Source organism: Mesoplodon densirostris, chromosome 8, assembly GCF_025265405.1.
Source record: "Mesoplodon densirostris isolate mMesDen1 chromosome 8, mMesDen1 primary haplotype, whole genome shotgun sequence".
Classification (NCBI taxonomy): Eukaryota; Metazoa; Chordata; class Mammalia; order Artiodactyla; family Ziphiidae; genus Mesoplodon; species Mesoplodon densirostris.
In genome coordinates this window covers 92,298,578-92,314,987 of record NC_082668.1, presented here as the reverse complement: position 1 = coordinate 92,314,987, position 16,410 = coordinate 92,298,578, and the positions used below count along the sequence as shown (strand labels likewise).

General features: G+C 35.5%; 1 protein-coding gene across 1 annotated transcript in view; it reads left to right on the top strand.

Annotated features, from left to right (window-relative positions):
• OLA1 (Obg like ATPase 1) overlaps positions 1–16,410 on the top strand; it is a 168,659-nt gene that overhangs the window by 144,803 nt on the left and 7,446 nt on the right. The window lies entirely within an intron of this gene.

The window sequence follows — 16,410 nt, the reverse complement described above, 5'->3', positions numbered from 1 at the left end:
TATGTAAACACAGATTGCTGCCTTTACCGCCAGAGTTTCTGATTCGTTAGGTCTGGGATGGGGTCTGAGAATTGTCAAATCCTACAAGTTCCTAGGTGCTGCTGGTGCTCCTGGTGCATGGATGTTACTTTGAGATGCACTGCTCTCTGCTAATGATTTGCAAATCCATAGCCTTACTTTTTCCTCTTAGCCCTTTTCAAGTTTCATTATTCCAGACCGTCAACAAGAAATCTCCATTTGGCCATTCTATGATCATTATGAAGCTTAGTATGTACAAAACTAAACTCCTTATTTTTTCCTACAATACATCCACAGTAGGAACTACTTTCAAACTTTTTTATCCTTGTTAGTAGCACTGGTACTCTTTGAACCTTTTAAGCTCATCTCTTCAAATCATTTTAACATATGTCCTTCCATACATCTTATTCAGTTAATCACTAAGTTCCATCTTTTTTCTTCTAAATCTGGCCCTTACTCATTCCTTCCTCTTCCATTACACTGCTTATCAACCCAGACCAGAACTTTATCACTTCATTTTTAAGTTGGGTAACAGCCTCCCAGGTTATCATCCTTGACTTTGTAGGTTGTTTTCCTATGCATGGCATTCTGATTTGCTTTGAACATATTCACGCTGACATTTTCTCAATCCATGACCCTTCATTGAAACGTAGGAGAATATCTTTACAACTTGGGATAGGCAAAGATCCCTCGGATGAAACAGAAAAAATACTAATATAAAAGAAAAAGTTAGATTTCATTATAATGAATAGCTTCTGTTCACCAAAAAATACTGTTAAGAAAATGAACAGATTAGCCACAGACTGGAAAAATATATTCACTATACATATATCTGACCAAGGACTTATATCCAGAATATATTTTTAAATTTCTACAAATAAATAATATAAAGACTAATAACCCAATTCTAATAACCCAATTCTAAGAATGGGCAAAAGACTTAGACATACACTTCACAAAAGAAGATACATGAATAAACACAAAAAGGTACTCAGCATCTTTAAGTCATCAGGGAAAGCCAGTTTAAAACCACAGTGATATATGATTTCACAATCACTAAAACGGCTAAAATCGAAATAACTAACAGCACCAAAAGTGGACAAGGAAAGGGGAGCAGGAATTGTTGTATCACCTTGGAAAATTGGCAGTTTATTTCAAGTATACATTTATTCTCTGACCCAGTAATTCCAACTTTTAGTATTTATCTAAAAGAAATGAAAACATATGTTCATATCTTATAAATGTTTTTCTTATACAAAGTAATAATAGCAGCTTTATTCATAATGGCCCCAAACTAGGAGCAACTCACATTAGTAGAAAAATGGATAAATAAATTGTGGCATATTTATGTGATGGAAATCATATACGTCACCAAAAAAGTGCACCGAGCAACATGGAGAGGCAGTGTGGATTGACCGGGAAAGGTCATAAGGGAACTTTCTGGGGACATGGAAATGTTCTCTGTTTTGGGGTGGTGGTTACATGTGTATATAAAATTCTCAAAATTCATTGAAACATGCAAGATCTATACTTTTTTTAAGATTTATTATTTATTTAATTTATTTATTTTTGGCTGCGTCTGGTCTTAGTTGTGGTATGTGAGCTCTTTGTTGCAGCACATGGGCTTCTCTCTAGTTGTGCCACACAGGCTCCAGGGCATGTGGGCTCTGTAGTTTGCAGCATGCAGGCTCTCTTAGTTGAGGCACACAAGCTCAGTAGTAGTGGTGTGGGGGCTTAGTTGCCCCATGGCATGTGGGATCTTAGTTCCCTGACCAGGGATCAAACATGTGCCCCCTGCATTGGAAGGCAGATTCTTTACCACTGGACCACCAGGGAAGTCCCAAGATCTGTACGTTTTATTTTTTGTTAATCATACTGCAACAAAAAAATAATTTTTTAAAAAGCCGCCAATGGCTTCTTGTTCCCTATCAGGTGTATCCAAATATACATTAAAATACCTAAGGAGATAACAGGCTGACGTGATAAGCTCTGTGAAGACGATGACAATGTTTATCTCATTTATTCCTACCAACCCAGCACTTTGCTAGCACCTAGTAAATATTTAATAAATACCTCTTGTGTGAGTAAATAGTCTTAACACACCATGAATGTTTTTGCACATATTTTATAATAGTTTTTCTAATTACTGTGTGATACGCTATTGTATTGATGTGCTATATTTTATTTCTTAAAGCAAACTATAGTGACATACAATATTATGTTAGTTTCACTGTACAGCATAGTGACTTGGCAGTCAAATACATTATGAGATGGTCACCGTAAGTCTAGTAACCATTTGTCACCATATAAAATTATTATAGTATTATTAAATATTCCCCATGTTGTACATTACATCCCCATGACTTATGTATTTTATAACTGGAAGTTTGTACTTCTTAATCCCTTTGACCTATTTTACCCAACCTCCAGTAACCACCAGTTTGTTCTCTGTGAGTCTGTTTTCATTTTGCTTTGTTTTTTAGATTCCACGTGTAAGTGAGATCATAGGAATTTGTCTTTCTCTGACTGACTTATTTCACTTAGAATAATAATACCTTCTAGGTCCATCCATCTTGTCACAAATGGCAAGATTTCATTTTTAATGACTGAGTAGTATTCCATTGTGTGTGTGCGTGCGCATGCACACGTGAGCACACACGCACATGTGTGTGTTCTTTATCCATTCATCTGTCAATGGACACAGGTTACTTCCATATCTTGGCTATTGTAAATAATGCTACAGTGAACATAGGGGTGCATATATCTTTTCTAATTAGTGTTTTTGTTTTCTTCGGGTAAATACCTAGAAGCAGAATTACTGGATCATAGGGTAGTTCTGTTTTTAATTTTTTGAGAAACCTTCATACTTTTTCCATAGTGGCTACACCAATCTTCATTCCCACCAACAGTGCACAAGTATTCCCTTTTCTCTGCATCCTCACCAACACTTGTTATTTGTTGTCTTTCTGATGATAACCATTCTGATAGATATGAGGTGATACATCATTGTGGTTTTGATTTGCATTTCCCTGATGATTAGTGATATTGGACATCATTTCAAGTGTCTATTAGCCTTTTGTATTTTTTCTTTGGAGAAGTGTCTATTCAGGTTATCTGTCCATTTTAAAATCAGATTGTTTGGTTTTTGATATTGAGTTGTATGATTCCTTTATATAATTTGGATATTAACTCTTTTCGATTATCCAGATCCCCCAGTGTTTTCTTTTTTTTTTTCTTTTTTTTTTTTTTTGCGGTATGTGGGCCTCTCACTGTTGTGGCCTCTCCCGTTGCGGAGCACAGGCTCCGGATGCGCAGGCCCAGCGGCCATGGCTCACGGGCCCAGCCACTCCGCGGCATATGGGATCCTCCCAGACCGGGGCACGAACCCGTATCCCCTGCATCGGCAGGCGGACTCTTAACCACTGCGCCACCAGGGAGGCCCCCCCCAGTGTTTTCTATTGAGGTTATTTGACTTCTTTTTTTTTTTTTTTTTTCTGGTGAGTAAACTACAATGAACATCCTTGTAGCCATCCAAGAAAGTACATTTTTCCTTAACCCCAGCCAACACTGGGTGTTATTCTTGCTTTAATCTTTACTAATTTGACAGATAAAAAGTGGTATATTATTTTAATTTTTATTTCTTTGATTACAATGTAAAGATAACTTTAATAACTGTTAGACTAATTATTAGAGAAAAGATGTATCTCCACCAGGAACAGAATTAAACATGGGCTTAAGTCAGTTGCATAGCATTTGATTTCTCACTTATAATTATTATTTTGATGTATTCTAAGAGCAGAAATTTTATTGTAAAGTAAGAGAAACCACTCAAGAATATACTTTAACTGTAATATGTCATTAATAAAATTACTTTTGGCAATTTCTTTTCAAGTGAATTTATTTAAAACAGTAGATAAGTGTAGCAGGCAATGTGTAAAGGCAGTAGAGAGAAACCTTTGAACTAAGAATGGGAGCAAAGGAATAAAGGTTTTATTAATTTTGTGTCTCCCAATATGGCCAGGGAACAGGAAGTGAAAAGCTGCTTTTCATACTCAGAGGCAAGTAACAAGTGGTTCCTAGACTGACTCCTTTGATTCATATTGGTTTAGAAATTATAGCAAAGTCAAATATACTTCCTGCTGGTTCACTTCAAATCTATTTTTTATATATTTGCAACCCTAGGTAATTTTTTGCCCTTCTTAGAAACTGCCAGAATATCACTCAGCAGTGATTTTAATGAGTAGCAAAACTTGCCATTTTCCTATACAGCAGACAGGACAGTTTAAGGAGAAAGTAAGAAAGAAAAGACATCCCTTTAAATAAAATTTGAAGTGGTTAGTGTTTAGACCTGCCTTCTCAGATAAATTTGATTAATAGCCAGGTCACAGATAAATATACAACACACTTCTGTTTAAGAAATTTTGTTCTGAACATTGAGGTATTCAAAAAAGGCAAAGCCATTCTTCACTTTATAAATAATAAATGTTGAGCCCTTACCTTGTGTCAGATACTATGCTAAGCATATTACATGAACTTTCTTATTTAACCTTTACAGCAATGCTCTGATGTAGATGGTATTATTATCTCCATTTGTTGATGAGAAAACTGAGACCTCAGAAAGGTTCCATGACACGGCTAGGATACTTCCTCTCTCTGGCTGCAGTACTCTGTAATCATATTCTATACTGCCTCCCTTTGCAAAGGGATTATGTGTGGAAATCCTTTAATTATAGGATTCCTTTCATTAAAATAAATTAACTTTTGTATTTTATTTACAAAAGTTCATTTTGCATACAATGTCTATTCAGTAAAATAATGGACTCTGACCTATTATTACTTGCTAGGACAAACTACAAGCTATGAAACCAACTACAAATTTTGCTAGCTGTGATTCTACTCCCACATTTCCTAGTTATCCCTTTTCTTGTATAAAAATATTCCATATTCCACTAAGCCAATTGGCACTTTGTATAAGACTATGCATACCAAATTATGTCAAAATAAATATTCCTATAACAGAGAATAAGTCTTCTTTCAGAAGCAGCTGGAAGTTTTGCCACAGATTACTTACCACTGACAGGGAAAAGGCATTTCATTTCTCATCTAACATGGTTCCATTTAGCATCTGTGAAAATGTCTGTTAATAAGAATAGTTGCATGTATCTATTTGCAACTACTGAAGTTTGCATTAAGAGCTCTTCTCTTCTTTAGTGCTTCTTGCTTCTCCACTGTCCCCAAATCATTGTTCTCCAAAGATACAGAAAGAGCGACTTTCCTTTTTTCACAATGACTATTTGCCTTGGGTTTGTATCCTTCTGAGTTGCTCCTTTATGAAATTCACATGTATCCCACATGGAAATAGATTTGGATAAACGGGATCATGAGGGAATGGACTTCTTTGTTAGAATATGGAAGCACCCTCCAGAGGCTGAATTAAGAACAACTTCAGGAAGAAGAATCCACATAGGAAAGGAGGTCTGTGCAGATTGATTCTGACATATATACCCATACTTATCTTTCCCTTGGGTGTTTCTTACTTTCTTACTGGCCCACAAAATCCCAGCTCTGTCATGAACAAAAGCCCCTTTCCTTTTCTGCTTTTTCTATTTTTTTAAAAGAAAGTTATATAACTGAAAAGACCATTAAATGTATTGGTTTCTTTTTCTAAAAATTCTTGATTTTAATGAGGCCAAATTCTTCCTTTATTGAGATTATGCATCCCCTCCTCTTTGTCATGCCTGTGGCACATTACTTCCCCTATCACAATGCTTATCATGCTCTTTATTTAAACTATGCATTTGTCTGTTTTTCCTCCCCCATCCCTTACACCCCCTTTTTCAAAGTTGCTTGCCCAAGGTTTAATATGATGCTTATTAGTACACATAGTTATTTACTACATATATTTGCAATCATTGTGCTTGCATTCTTTCCGGTTACTTTAATTCTACAGTAACTGTTGAGAATGACCCCACTCACTGATAGGAGACAGCTAAGTTTGGGGGCTAACCTTTGAAGGCCTCCTTTGTTCTAGGCCCTTTAATACATCAACCTGTGAGGATATATTATTTGTGTTATTGATGATTAAACTGAGGTTCAGGAAGCTTAAATGGCTTTCCCAGAATCTTATAGCTGGTATGTGATTAAGCTGGCATTTGAATTAGTACTTGCTTTACTCCAAAATCTCTGCTTTTTCTGTTGATCCTTTCTATCTCTGCAGGAAGGTTAGACATTATAGGATCATAATGTGCAGAATATTCGCACTTTTGTTTTTTATCTTTATATTCTCAGTTCAGCTTTGGGTCTTTTATTTTTCAGATAATTAATATACACAAAATTTTCCCTTTTAAAGTAGGTTTTAGTATATCCACAATGTGCCACCATCACCACTAGATCCAAAACATTTTCATCACCCCAGAAAGAAACCCTTTGTCCGTTAGCAGTCACTCTCCATTGCCTCCCCCACCTAGCCCCTGGCAACCACTAATCTACTTTCTGTCTCTTTGGATTTGCCCATTGAGGATATTTCATATAAATTGAATCATACATTATGTAGCCTTTTGTGTGTGGCTTCTTTTACCTAGTATAATGTTTTTCAAGGTTCATCTATGTTGTAGCATGTATCAGTACTTCATTTCTTTTTATGACTGAATTGCTTTCCATTGTATGGATATACCACTTACTGTCCATCTTTTTAATTTTACCCATCCTGGTGGGTATAGAGTGCTATTTCATTGTGGTTTTGATTCACATTTCTCTGATGATTAGTGATACTGAACATCTTAAGTGTTGGCCATTTGTATATCTCCTTGGGGAAAATGTCTGTTCAAATCCGTTGCCCATTTAAAATTGGGTTTCTGCCTTTTTATTATTGAGTTGTAAGTTTTAATTATTATTGTGTGGTGTTTTTTATTGAAGTGTAGTTGATTTACAATCTTGTGTTAGTTTTAGGTGTACAGCAAAGTAATTGAGTTACATATATATTTTTTCAGATTATTTTCCATTGTAGGTTATTATAAGATATTTAATATAGTTCCCTATACTGTACAGTAAATCCTTGTTGCATGTCTGTTATTGAATTTTTTTATGTAGTCTCTCTACTTGGCCCTTATCAGATGTATGATTTCCAAATATTTTCCCCCCCGATTCTATGGATTGTCATTTCACTGTCTTGATAATGTCTTTTAGTGCACAAAATTTTTAATTTTGATAAAGTTTGTTTTTTCTTTGGTTGTTTGTGCTTTGGGTGTCATATCTAACAGACTATTGCCTAATCCAAGGTCATGAAGATTTCCACCTGCTTTCTTCTAAGAGTTTTATAGTATTAACTCTTACATTTAGGTCTTTGGTCCATTTTAACTTTTGTTTGTGGATATTCACTTGTCTAAGCCCCATTTGTTAACTGTTATTTCCCCATTGAATTGTTTTGGTACCCTTGTCAAAAATCAATTGACCATATCATAAACTCAACAACAAAAAACCCAAATAACACAATTAAAAAATGGGCAAAGAACTTGAATAAACATTTCTCCAAAGAAATGTCCATCAGAGAATGAATGGATAAACAAAATGTGGTATATACATCCAATGGAACATTATTCGGCCTTTAAAAAAAGAAGGAAATCCTGTCATCTGCTATAACATGGATGAAATTTGAGGACATTGTGAAGTAAAATAAGCCAATCACAAAAAAAGACAAGAACTGTATGATGCTACTTATAAGAGGTGTCTAAAGTAGGCACACTCATAAAAACAAAGCATAATGATGGTTTACAGGGCCTGGAGGTGGGGTGGAGTGGGTGGGATGGTAGAAAACAGTGGATATAAAATTTCTGTTTTGTAAGATTAAAAAGTTCTGGAGATCCGTTATAGAACAGTGAATATAGTCAACACTACTGAGTGGTACACTTAAAAATGGTTAAGATGGTAAATTTTATGTTATTTTTAACCACAATTACAAAATTAAAAAAAAATCAGTTGATCTAGCTAGCCGTATGGGTATATTTCTGATCTTTCAAGTCTATTGCATTGGTCTATATGTCTAGTCTTTTGCCAGTGCCACATAGTCTGGATTACTCTAGTTTTATAGTTGGTTTTGAAATATGGAAGGGTGAGACCTTTAATTTTGATCTTTTTCAAGATTGTTTTGGCTATTGTGGGTTTTTTCATTTTTCATATGAATTTTAGGATGGGCATGTCAGTTTCTGCACAAAAGGCAGCTGGAATTTTGATAGATTGCATTGACTCTGTAGATGAATTGTTAACAATGTTAAGTCTTCTAATCCATGAACACGGTTGTCTTTCCATTTGCTTTGGTATTTAATGTCTGTCAATGATGCTTTGTAGTTTTTGTTACAAGTATACTTCTTTTGTTAAATATATTCCTATCTCAGTTTAGTTTTATTTATCATCTATAAGCCCTTCATAAATTTAGGCCAGTCTCAAAAAGACTGGATTCTGAAGTTTTCATCATCCTTATGATACTGTATTTCTTTGGCACACTACCACGATGACATGTATTGTCATGCATGCTCTCTCTCTCTCCCCCCACGTATACACACGTTCTCTTATTCCAAGGATCTTCTCTATGTCTCCCAATCTGTCAAAGATAATCTTTTTGACTTTCTTCATCTTCATAAGTAGTCTGGGTATGGAAATCCCATTTCTGATACCATCTACATTAAAAAATTTATATCTGTGATAGTTAAATCAAGATTTGTGGCTCTCCCTGTAAATTTATGTTTTGATTATAGATTGAATCAACCTTTGCACAAAAGTGGAAGAAAAGATAGTTTATCCTGGGGCACCATGGCCAGAAGTAATTAAATCTCATCTATAGGATCATAATATAGTTGGGAAGTTTTCTTGTAGCTAACAGAGTTTCATAGTCTCAAGCTACAAATATTGATTTATACCTCATGACAACTGTTGTTACAGAATATTTCTATGTGTAACGTTTAAGATTAGAACATCAAATTGCAAAGAAATGGCAGAGATTCACAAATAGTAACTCTCAGACATCAAAGTACAGAGTGTTGTAAGGGTTAGGTGCAAATCCCACTTGTAGCGATCATAAATCTAGGTTTTTTTGTAGAGTCCTTAGATTCACAGGTGGTCTAGAAACTATATTTTGAGAAACACTGCTCTAAAGTATCAAAAAATGTACCCTGCTTGGGACCACTTAGTATGAATGCAAATCCTAACCTGGTAGCCTTGCAAGAGGTAAGAAGCCTGAGATTCAGGGAACATTTTGAAGTTTAAGGTGCTCGTTTTGGTACATGCTCAGAGAACCTTGATGGTTCTGACTTGAATTACAGTAGTTCAAGCCACAGATTTTACCTTGGGAATGAAAATAATCCCATTATACTATGATTTTTTCTTTGTATAGCCTTACCTGAATTAGGTGTACTTCACCTAATGTTGGTATAATTTTTCACTTCACCATTCTAGTAAATGTGCATACCTCCAATGGTCAAGTCAACTATAGCTTACTAATTTCTAAAGGTTGACTCTGGCAGAAGAGACAGATAGCTAGGAAGTACATACTTACTTCTGAGTGTTCATTACCTAATCTTTTAGATTAACTTTCAGCATTCCTATTTATTGATCCACCCAACATTTATTGAGCATATACTTGTGCCAGGCACTGTCTTAAGTGGTTCTAGAAATATTGCAGTGAACAAAATATTCAAAAAGTTCCTTTCCCTAATAACTGAGTAAGTGGGTTTACCAATAATGGGTGGAAGATAATAAACTTTAAGAACATATGGGACTTCCCTGGCAGTCCAGTGGTTAAGATTCTGCATTTCCACTGCAGGGGGGCGTGGGTTCGCTCCCTGGTCAGGAAATTAAAATCCTGCATGCTGCAAGGTATGGCCTAATTAATTAATTAATTTGTAAAGAAAAAAGAACATAATATATCATGTGTGATGAAGAAAAATAAGTCAGGGTGCAGGAATAGAGAGTGACAGGAAATGGAAAAGGAAAGGCTTCTTTTTTAAGATGGTGGAAAGTAACATTTAAGCAGAAATCTGAAGTGCCTAAAGATTTCAGCACTTGTATTTGTTCAATTTCTGGCATATGCCATAAAATGGTAGAAGTTTCCATCTTAAAAGGATCATTTAATCATTGAACTTCAAAGTTGTTAAAAACAACAGAACTCTTTCTTCTGATGAAATCTGATGCAAAAATCCAGCATATAAGAATGACGCAGCTCTGGTTAAAATGCAAAAGTGGAGGGTCGAGAACCTCCCTATTCTTCCCCTCTTGCTCTCTCCACCGTTTCTCCTCCTAGCACCTTGGGAGCTCCTATAGGGAACCCGGAACAATTTGAAAACTACTCAGCACTTTGCAGGTGGGTAGACTAAAGCTAAGAGAACTTAAATACTGCCCATAGTCCGTCAGCTGGTTATTAGTCAAAGCACTTTCCACTTTGCATCCATTATATGCCAGCACTGTGCTAGGAGAGTTCTGTAGATATATCAGGGAACAAAGACAAGTCCCTGACCTCAAGAAGTTTTTATTATAGTGGGAGGAGATAACCCCAAAATAGGCAATTTATAGTGTAGGGTGGAGTGTGGTAATAACATCTATCTGTGTGGAAGTTCAGGGAAAGCTCTACAGGAGCTGGTTTCTTAAAGAATACATTGAATTTAGACCAGTTAAGAGGAGCTGCTATCATATACTCAAATGAAGATAACCCCCAGATGTGGTCATTATCAGTATCAAGATGCTTTCAGCTACAAATAACAAAGACAATCCCAACATGTAATAGTTAAACCCAAGGTAGTTTGTCTTCAGGTTTGGTTAATTCAGTGTTCCTGTGACAGTTTCAAGAACATCTTTCCCTACATCGATTCTTTTGGTCAAAGTATGGCTGCTGGAATTCTAGAGGTAAGATCCAGACATAGTGTCCAGCAGAGACACTCTTCTTTTCCCTTTTTAAGAGCCAAAGGAGCCTTTCAGAATCTTCCTGAAGCCCCTAGCAGGCTTCCTCTCATGCTCTATTGACCAGAACTAGCTCACATGCCCACTGTCAGACAAGTTGCCAGCTGGTGAATGGGATTTCTGTTATTTACACAAAGTAATTAGGACTCACCCTGATGTTTTCTCCTGTTTATTCATTGCAAGATAATTTTATATATAAATTTATTTATTTATTATGATTATTTTTTAGAATTTATTTATTTTATTGATTTATTTTTTTGGCTGTTTTGGGTCTTCGTTCCTGCACATGGGATTTCTCTAGTTGCGGTGAGAGGGGGCTACCCTTCGTTGCTGTGCGTGGGCTTCTCATTGCAGTGGCTTCTCTTGTTGCAGAGTACAGGCTCTAGGTGCGCAGGATTCAGTAGTTGCAGCACACAGGCTCAGTAGTCGTGGCTCAAGGGCCCTAGAGCACAGGCTCAGTAGTTGTGGTGCACGGGCTTAGTTGCTCCGCGGCATGTGGAATCTTCCCAGACCAGGGCTTGAACCCATGTCCCCTGCATTGGCAGGTGGATTCTTAACTACTGCGCCACCAGGGAAGCCCTGTGGTATTAATTTTAGTGCAGGTTTCTAATATTTATTGCCATTTGTAAAATAACTGGATTAATAAATAATGTTTATGTCATCTTTAAGAAGATAGCTTTACCTTCCATAAGCCTTACTCTTTTTTTTTTTTTCTTTTAGAACACTGCAAATCAACATTAATTTGCAGTGATCATGTTTGGAAAATGGAAAAGAAAAATGTGATATCTTAAAGTCATTATTTGGGACTTTGAGTGGTTTTAATAGAAATGGGAGTAAACCTGCAAGGGAGGAGACTAGTGTTTATCAGTGCCCCCTGGATTTTTGGTATATCTATACCTTGAACAACATGAGTGGAACTAGCTTAGTAAGGGTCATGTCCTTAATAACATTGACTGAATCATGTTAAGTCACTGCACGGACCAGCCCTGGATCCTCTGACGTATAAGTTGCCTCATTTTCTGAGTACCGACATATGGCTCTTGCCAGCATTTATATTCAGTCAAAAGAAAGATATCAGTGATTTTTTTTTAAAGTTAAGACCTAGATTCACACAGGAAACCATACAAGGTGTGTATAAGGACCTAATATTACCATATGTAACAATTTTAAAGATTTTAAATCTACTTTGATGCTGGAAAGTAGAATAAGTAGATTTGAGAGAGTTCTGATGTTCAACAAAGATATCATAAATGGTAATATAACTTTGGCTTTAGAGCCAAATTGAGCCATCTTTAAAGAATTTTTAGAAAATCAGAATTTGAGTAGCTGGGGATAGTTGAATGGCTGGTTGGGCATGAAGTGTAGAAAAGAATAAATTAAAATTCTTATTAAAGTATATTAGAGAAAACTATTTCAGGAGTTTAAGTTTCAAGAATTTAGTTTTATGCAGAATACCATACCATTGAGATACCATCATACCATTGAGATTCCCATTATAAAGGTAAGTATTGTGAAACGAGTCTCAGTTTGGATATGTACATGAAAATAATGTGTGTGTGCACCATATGTTTTTGGGGTTTTTTTGCACCATATGTTTGAATCAGGTATAAAATCTATTTCTTCTTGTGGGTGATGGTCAAAAAAAGTTTGAAAGCTGTTGTATTAGGACACAATAAAATGGAGGATTTAACTCTAGTATGGAGAGCTTCCAGTTAAGAGGGTAGACTGAACCAATATAGGAGGCTCCCTTCTTGTTTCTAATATATAGAAACACCAGAGGAAATAACCAGGAAAGATAGTATTGATGATGATGTGCTATTTTTAGAACACGGCAGGACTTGAAAGCAAGAAAAAGGATTCTTTAGGTGCCAGAAACAAAGAGGAAACTCAGGGATAGTCAAAAGTGAACTCAACAGTGTATGGCCCTCAGGGAAAACTGAGCTCATATGGCTTAGAGGCCTTAGTTTCCATATAGGAATAAGACTCAGAGCACAGGCCGCAGGCTACAGGTGCTGGAACAAGGCTCACTCATAAGCCTAGAAAGAGCTGTCCTTTCCACGATCAGATACTAGAAAATTGCACCCCCCAGCTCCCACCCCTTCTGGTAAAGGGAAGAAACTGTTACTCTCAGGAAACTAGAGACTGGGACTGTACTATAAGAAGAAGCAAGTCAATTTGCATTACCAATAACCTAGTGCAGAAACTCTGTCAAAGTGATCTGGAGCCCAAGACCTTCCATAGGTCTTTCCCTAGAAGAAACAACCACAAAACTACATCAACAACCCAGCAGTTGACCACAGATTCTCTTGGAACAAAATGGCTCCTGCCAAATGACCACACATCCAAGAACAACACAGCACGTACACAGGAGCCAGCGGTTTTGAGAGGTCATTAGCAGATGGCATATGATGGGACGGTGGGGACAGAGTTATACACAAGAAATTAGAAATAATTAGAGCAGTCTGAGAGGAACTTTTAAGTTAATCTTTTAAAAATCTTGAAAGAGAATAAGAATTCATTAAACAAGTGTAAAATGTTACCCAAAAAGAACAGGTAGATTTGAAAGAGAAACAAATATAATTTTTAGATAAAATTTGTATCTGGAAGAGAAATATAAACCATGTAAGTTAACCCTAGGAAAATCAAATTATGGAATCTGGAATTTCAAGATTGGATAAGAAGGTCAGGTTATAAGACCAAAGGTAAATTTGAGATATAATCTTTTAGAAATCTAATGCTAGTTTAATATTAAAGATCTCATTTGTCCGAAGACACTAACAGATCATAACCTGCCAGTGTATCTCAAAGCATAACCCTTTATCCTGAAAACTGATTGTCCCTGCTTAGTCTCCTTGCTGTGGAATCATTACTAGGAAGAAAAATACAACTAATGGCAGTTCCTCTTTCCATTTGTCACTCATAAGACTTTGGGGAAGTCAGTGTGGCTCCGGCTCCTTATTGGTAATCTCTGGCTTTGTGCAATAATCTATTTATATAGATTTATAAAATGAATGCTCTGAAAGTCTTTACAGTTTAACTCTTTAGGAGTGTACTGTCTTTACTGTTTCTTCTCCCCTCATATAATTTGATATTCTATGACACTATCATTATCATTTTGGTTACTAACAGTTGGATAGTTTTCTTTAGACATTTGCTAACATTTGTGTATGGAGATTACTGTTCAGTCACTTTGACAGAATGTACTTGAAATGGTTTTTCTAGTAGTGGTACTGAGCTCCACTTTGATTTTCCATATCCCTCATGTGCCAATAGCTCACATTTTTTAGATGACTAACTATAGTTTGGGGTATGGTTTGTAGCAATAGAATAGACATCTTTCTGCAAAAGGTAACTGGTCCCAATGGGGTTCAAACTTGTGATCTTGGCCTCATTATCACACTTTTGTAACCATAAGACCTAACAGATATATTATATGTATTTCAGTCTATAATCTTGAAATCAAGTCATATTTTTAATTACTCAAGGCTTATTTCAAATATGTAATTAAAAATCACTTTGGGACATTTCTCGCTTTTGTTTGATAGTAAAAGTAACAAAAGTAAAGCAGACAGCCAAAGAACCTAACTCACTTTTCATCTTCCCTGTGTTTTCTATGACAGTGAAAGTCACAAAAGTGAAGCTTGCAGGCAAAGACCTAACTCACTTTACGGAGAGTGCTACGGTACCTTTTTCTTTTAGTGAGGCTATAGCAGGTCTGATGTCAGTCACTTTAGAGACCTTTAGACCTCAGTGCTCATTTATTGCTAAAATGTACCAGCTCTGCTTCTGCATTATGAAGATCATCTGTCAACACTTTGAGATATTCTCCTTTGTTATTAAGCTTGTGATGCTCTACACTGTCAGGTTTTTTGCCAATTATAGTTAAGGTACAATGGTGTATTCACCAGATCAAAGTCTCACATTGGCGGTAGAGGAATGATTTGTAAGTCTTTATTCATCTGAATTGTACAATAGAACACCTGAGGAATGCAAATAATCCCTCTGAGGAATCTGCAGGAAAGGCTGTTAAAATGACAGGGTAAAACTATTGTTATTCTGAATTGATGTTTCAGCCAAAGTAATTATTTCTTATCTTGTTGTCTCATAACAGTTCTAGTTTTATTAGTTATGTTGACCATATTTATGAAACAAAATGTGTATTTTATATATATGTTATCCTTTTACATGGGCTTGTTTTATTTTACTTTATTGAATCTATATTTGGTATGTGATTTTCCTTTTTTTTAATTACATATTTGATTTTGACTTGTATAATAAACGTATGTTACTAAACCATTGATGGTAAATTTTAATATACAGTTTTGTTTGAATACTGTAAGTCTATAAAATAAGTTAGAATCTCATAATGTTATTATAGGAAGAAGTATCAATTTAAATTTTTACTTTTTTCTTTAACCTTTCCTTCATAATTTTAGATAAGAAAATAGCTGGTTTGGATTCCCTATTTTAAAGGACACATACTTTATTCCAAAATACATTTTTAGGGATTGGTTCGTTGTTTTTAGGATGTGACCAAAAGAGAAAAAAAAATATTATGAAGATCAAAAACCACTGATGAATATTAAATAAGTAAATTATAGGTTAGCCTTGTATAACAAACATGTATGAACTATTGTATGAATTTTTCATTCCTTTATCCCATTCTACTCAGTAGACCATATTCTTAATTTTCTAATAACTCTCATCCCTGCCATTTTCTTTGATGGGTGAGTGTTGATGAATTTGTGGTTTAGTTCTTATGTTTCTTATCCACTGTAGTGACATTTGCATTGTTTATTTAAGGATAACTTCCTCACTTTTTTACCATGATAGTTATTAAAACCTTGGTCTAAATATGGGAGACAGGTGGAACTAAGTGAGACTATGATATATATTGAACTATGAAATCTATATCCAGTTCTATACTAAGCTCTATTCCAGAATCATAGGCACATATGCTATGATTATCTGAGAATAAAAATTAACAATACTAACTGCTGTTAATATTTGTTTACTATATGCCACACTTTACTTTTCTAGGTTCTTTACCTACATTATAATATGTACTATTATTATCTCCATAGGTGAGGAAACGGAGGCTTAGAAAGGTTTAGTAACCTGCCCAGGAATAAAAAGCTAGCAAAGTGGTAGGATCAGAACCTGGTTAATATATTCACTACACTTAGCTCATTTATGTTCTAACCACCACTTGGCTAAAATACTCCACGTTTTGGAACAAATCACTCAATAATGTCTTTTCAGGTAACACTCGATATCAATTTCCTAACTGATTTGGCTTTCCAAACCCTTTTGCTATTAAAGTACTTTATTTCCTCTGTAGTTATATTATTCATGATCCTACAAAAGTGAGATTCATAAGAACAATGTGTACACAATCAACTAGGTTTTTGTAAATCTATATTTTTGGACTTTTTTTTTTTTTTTAAT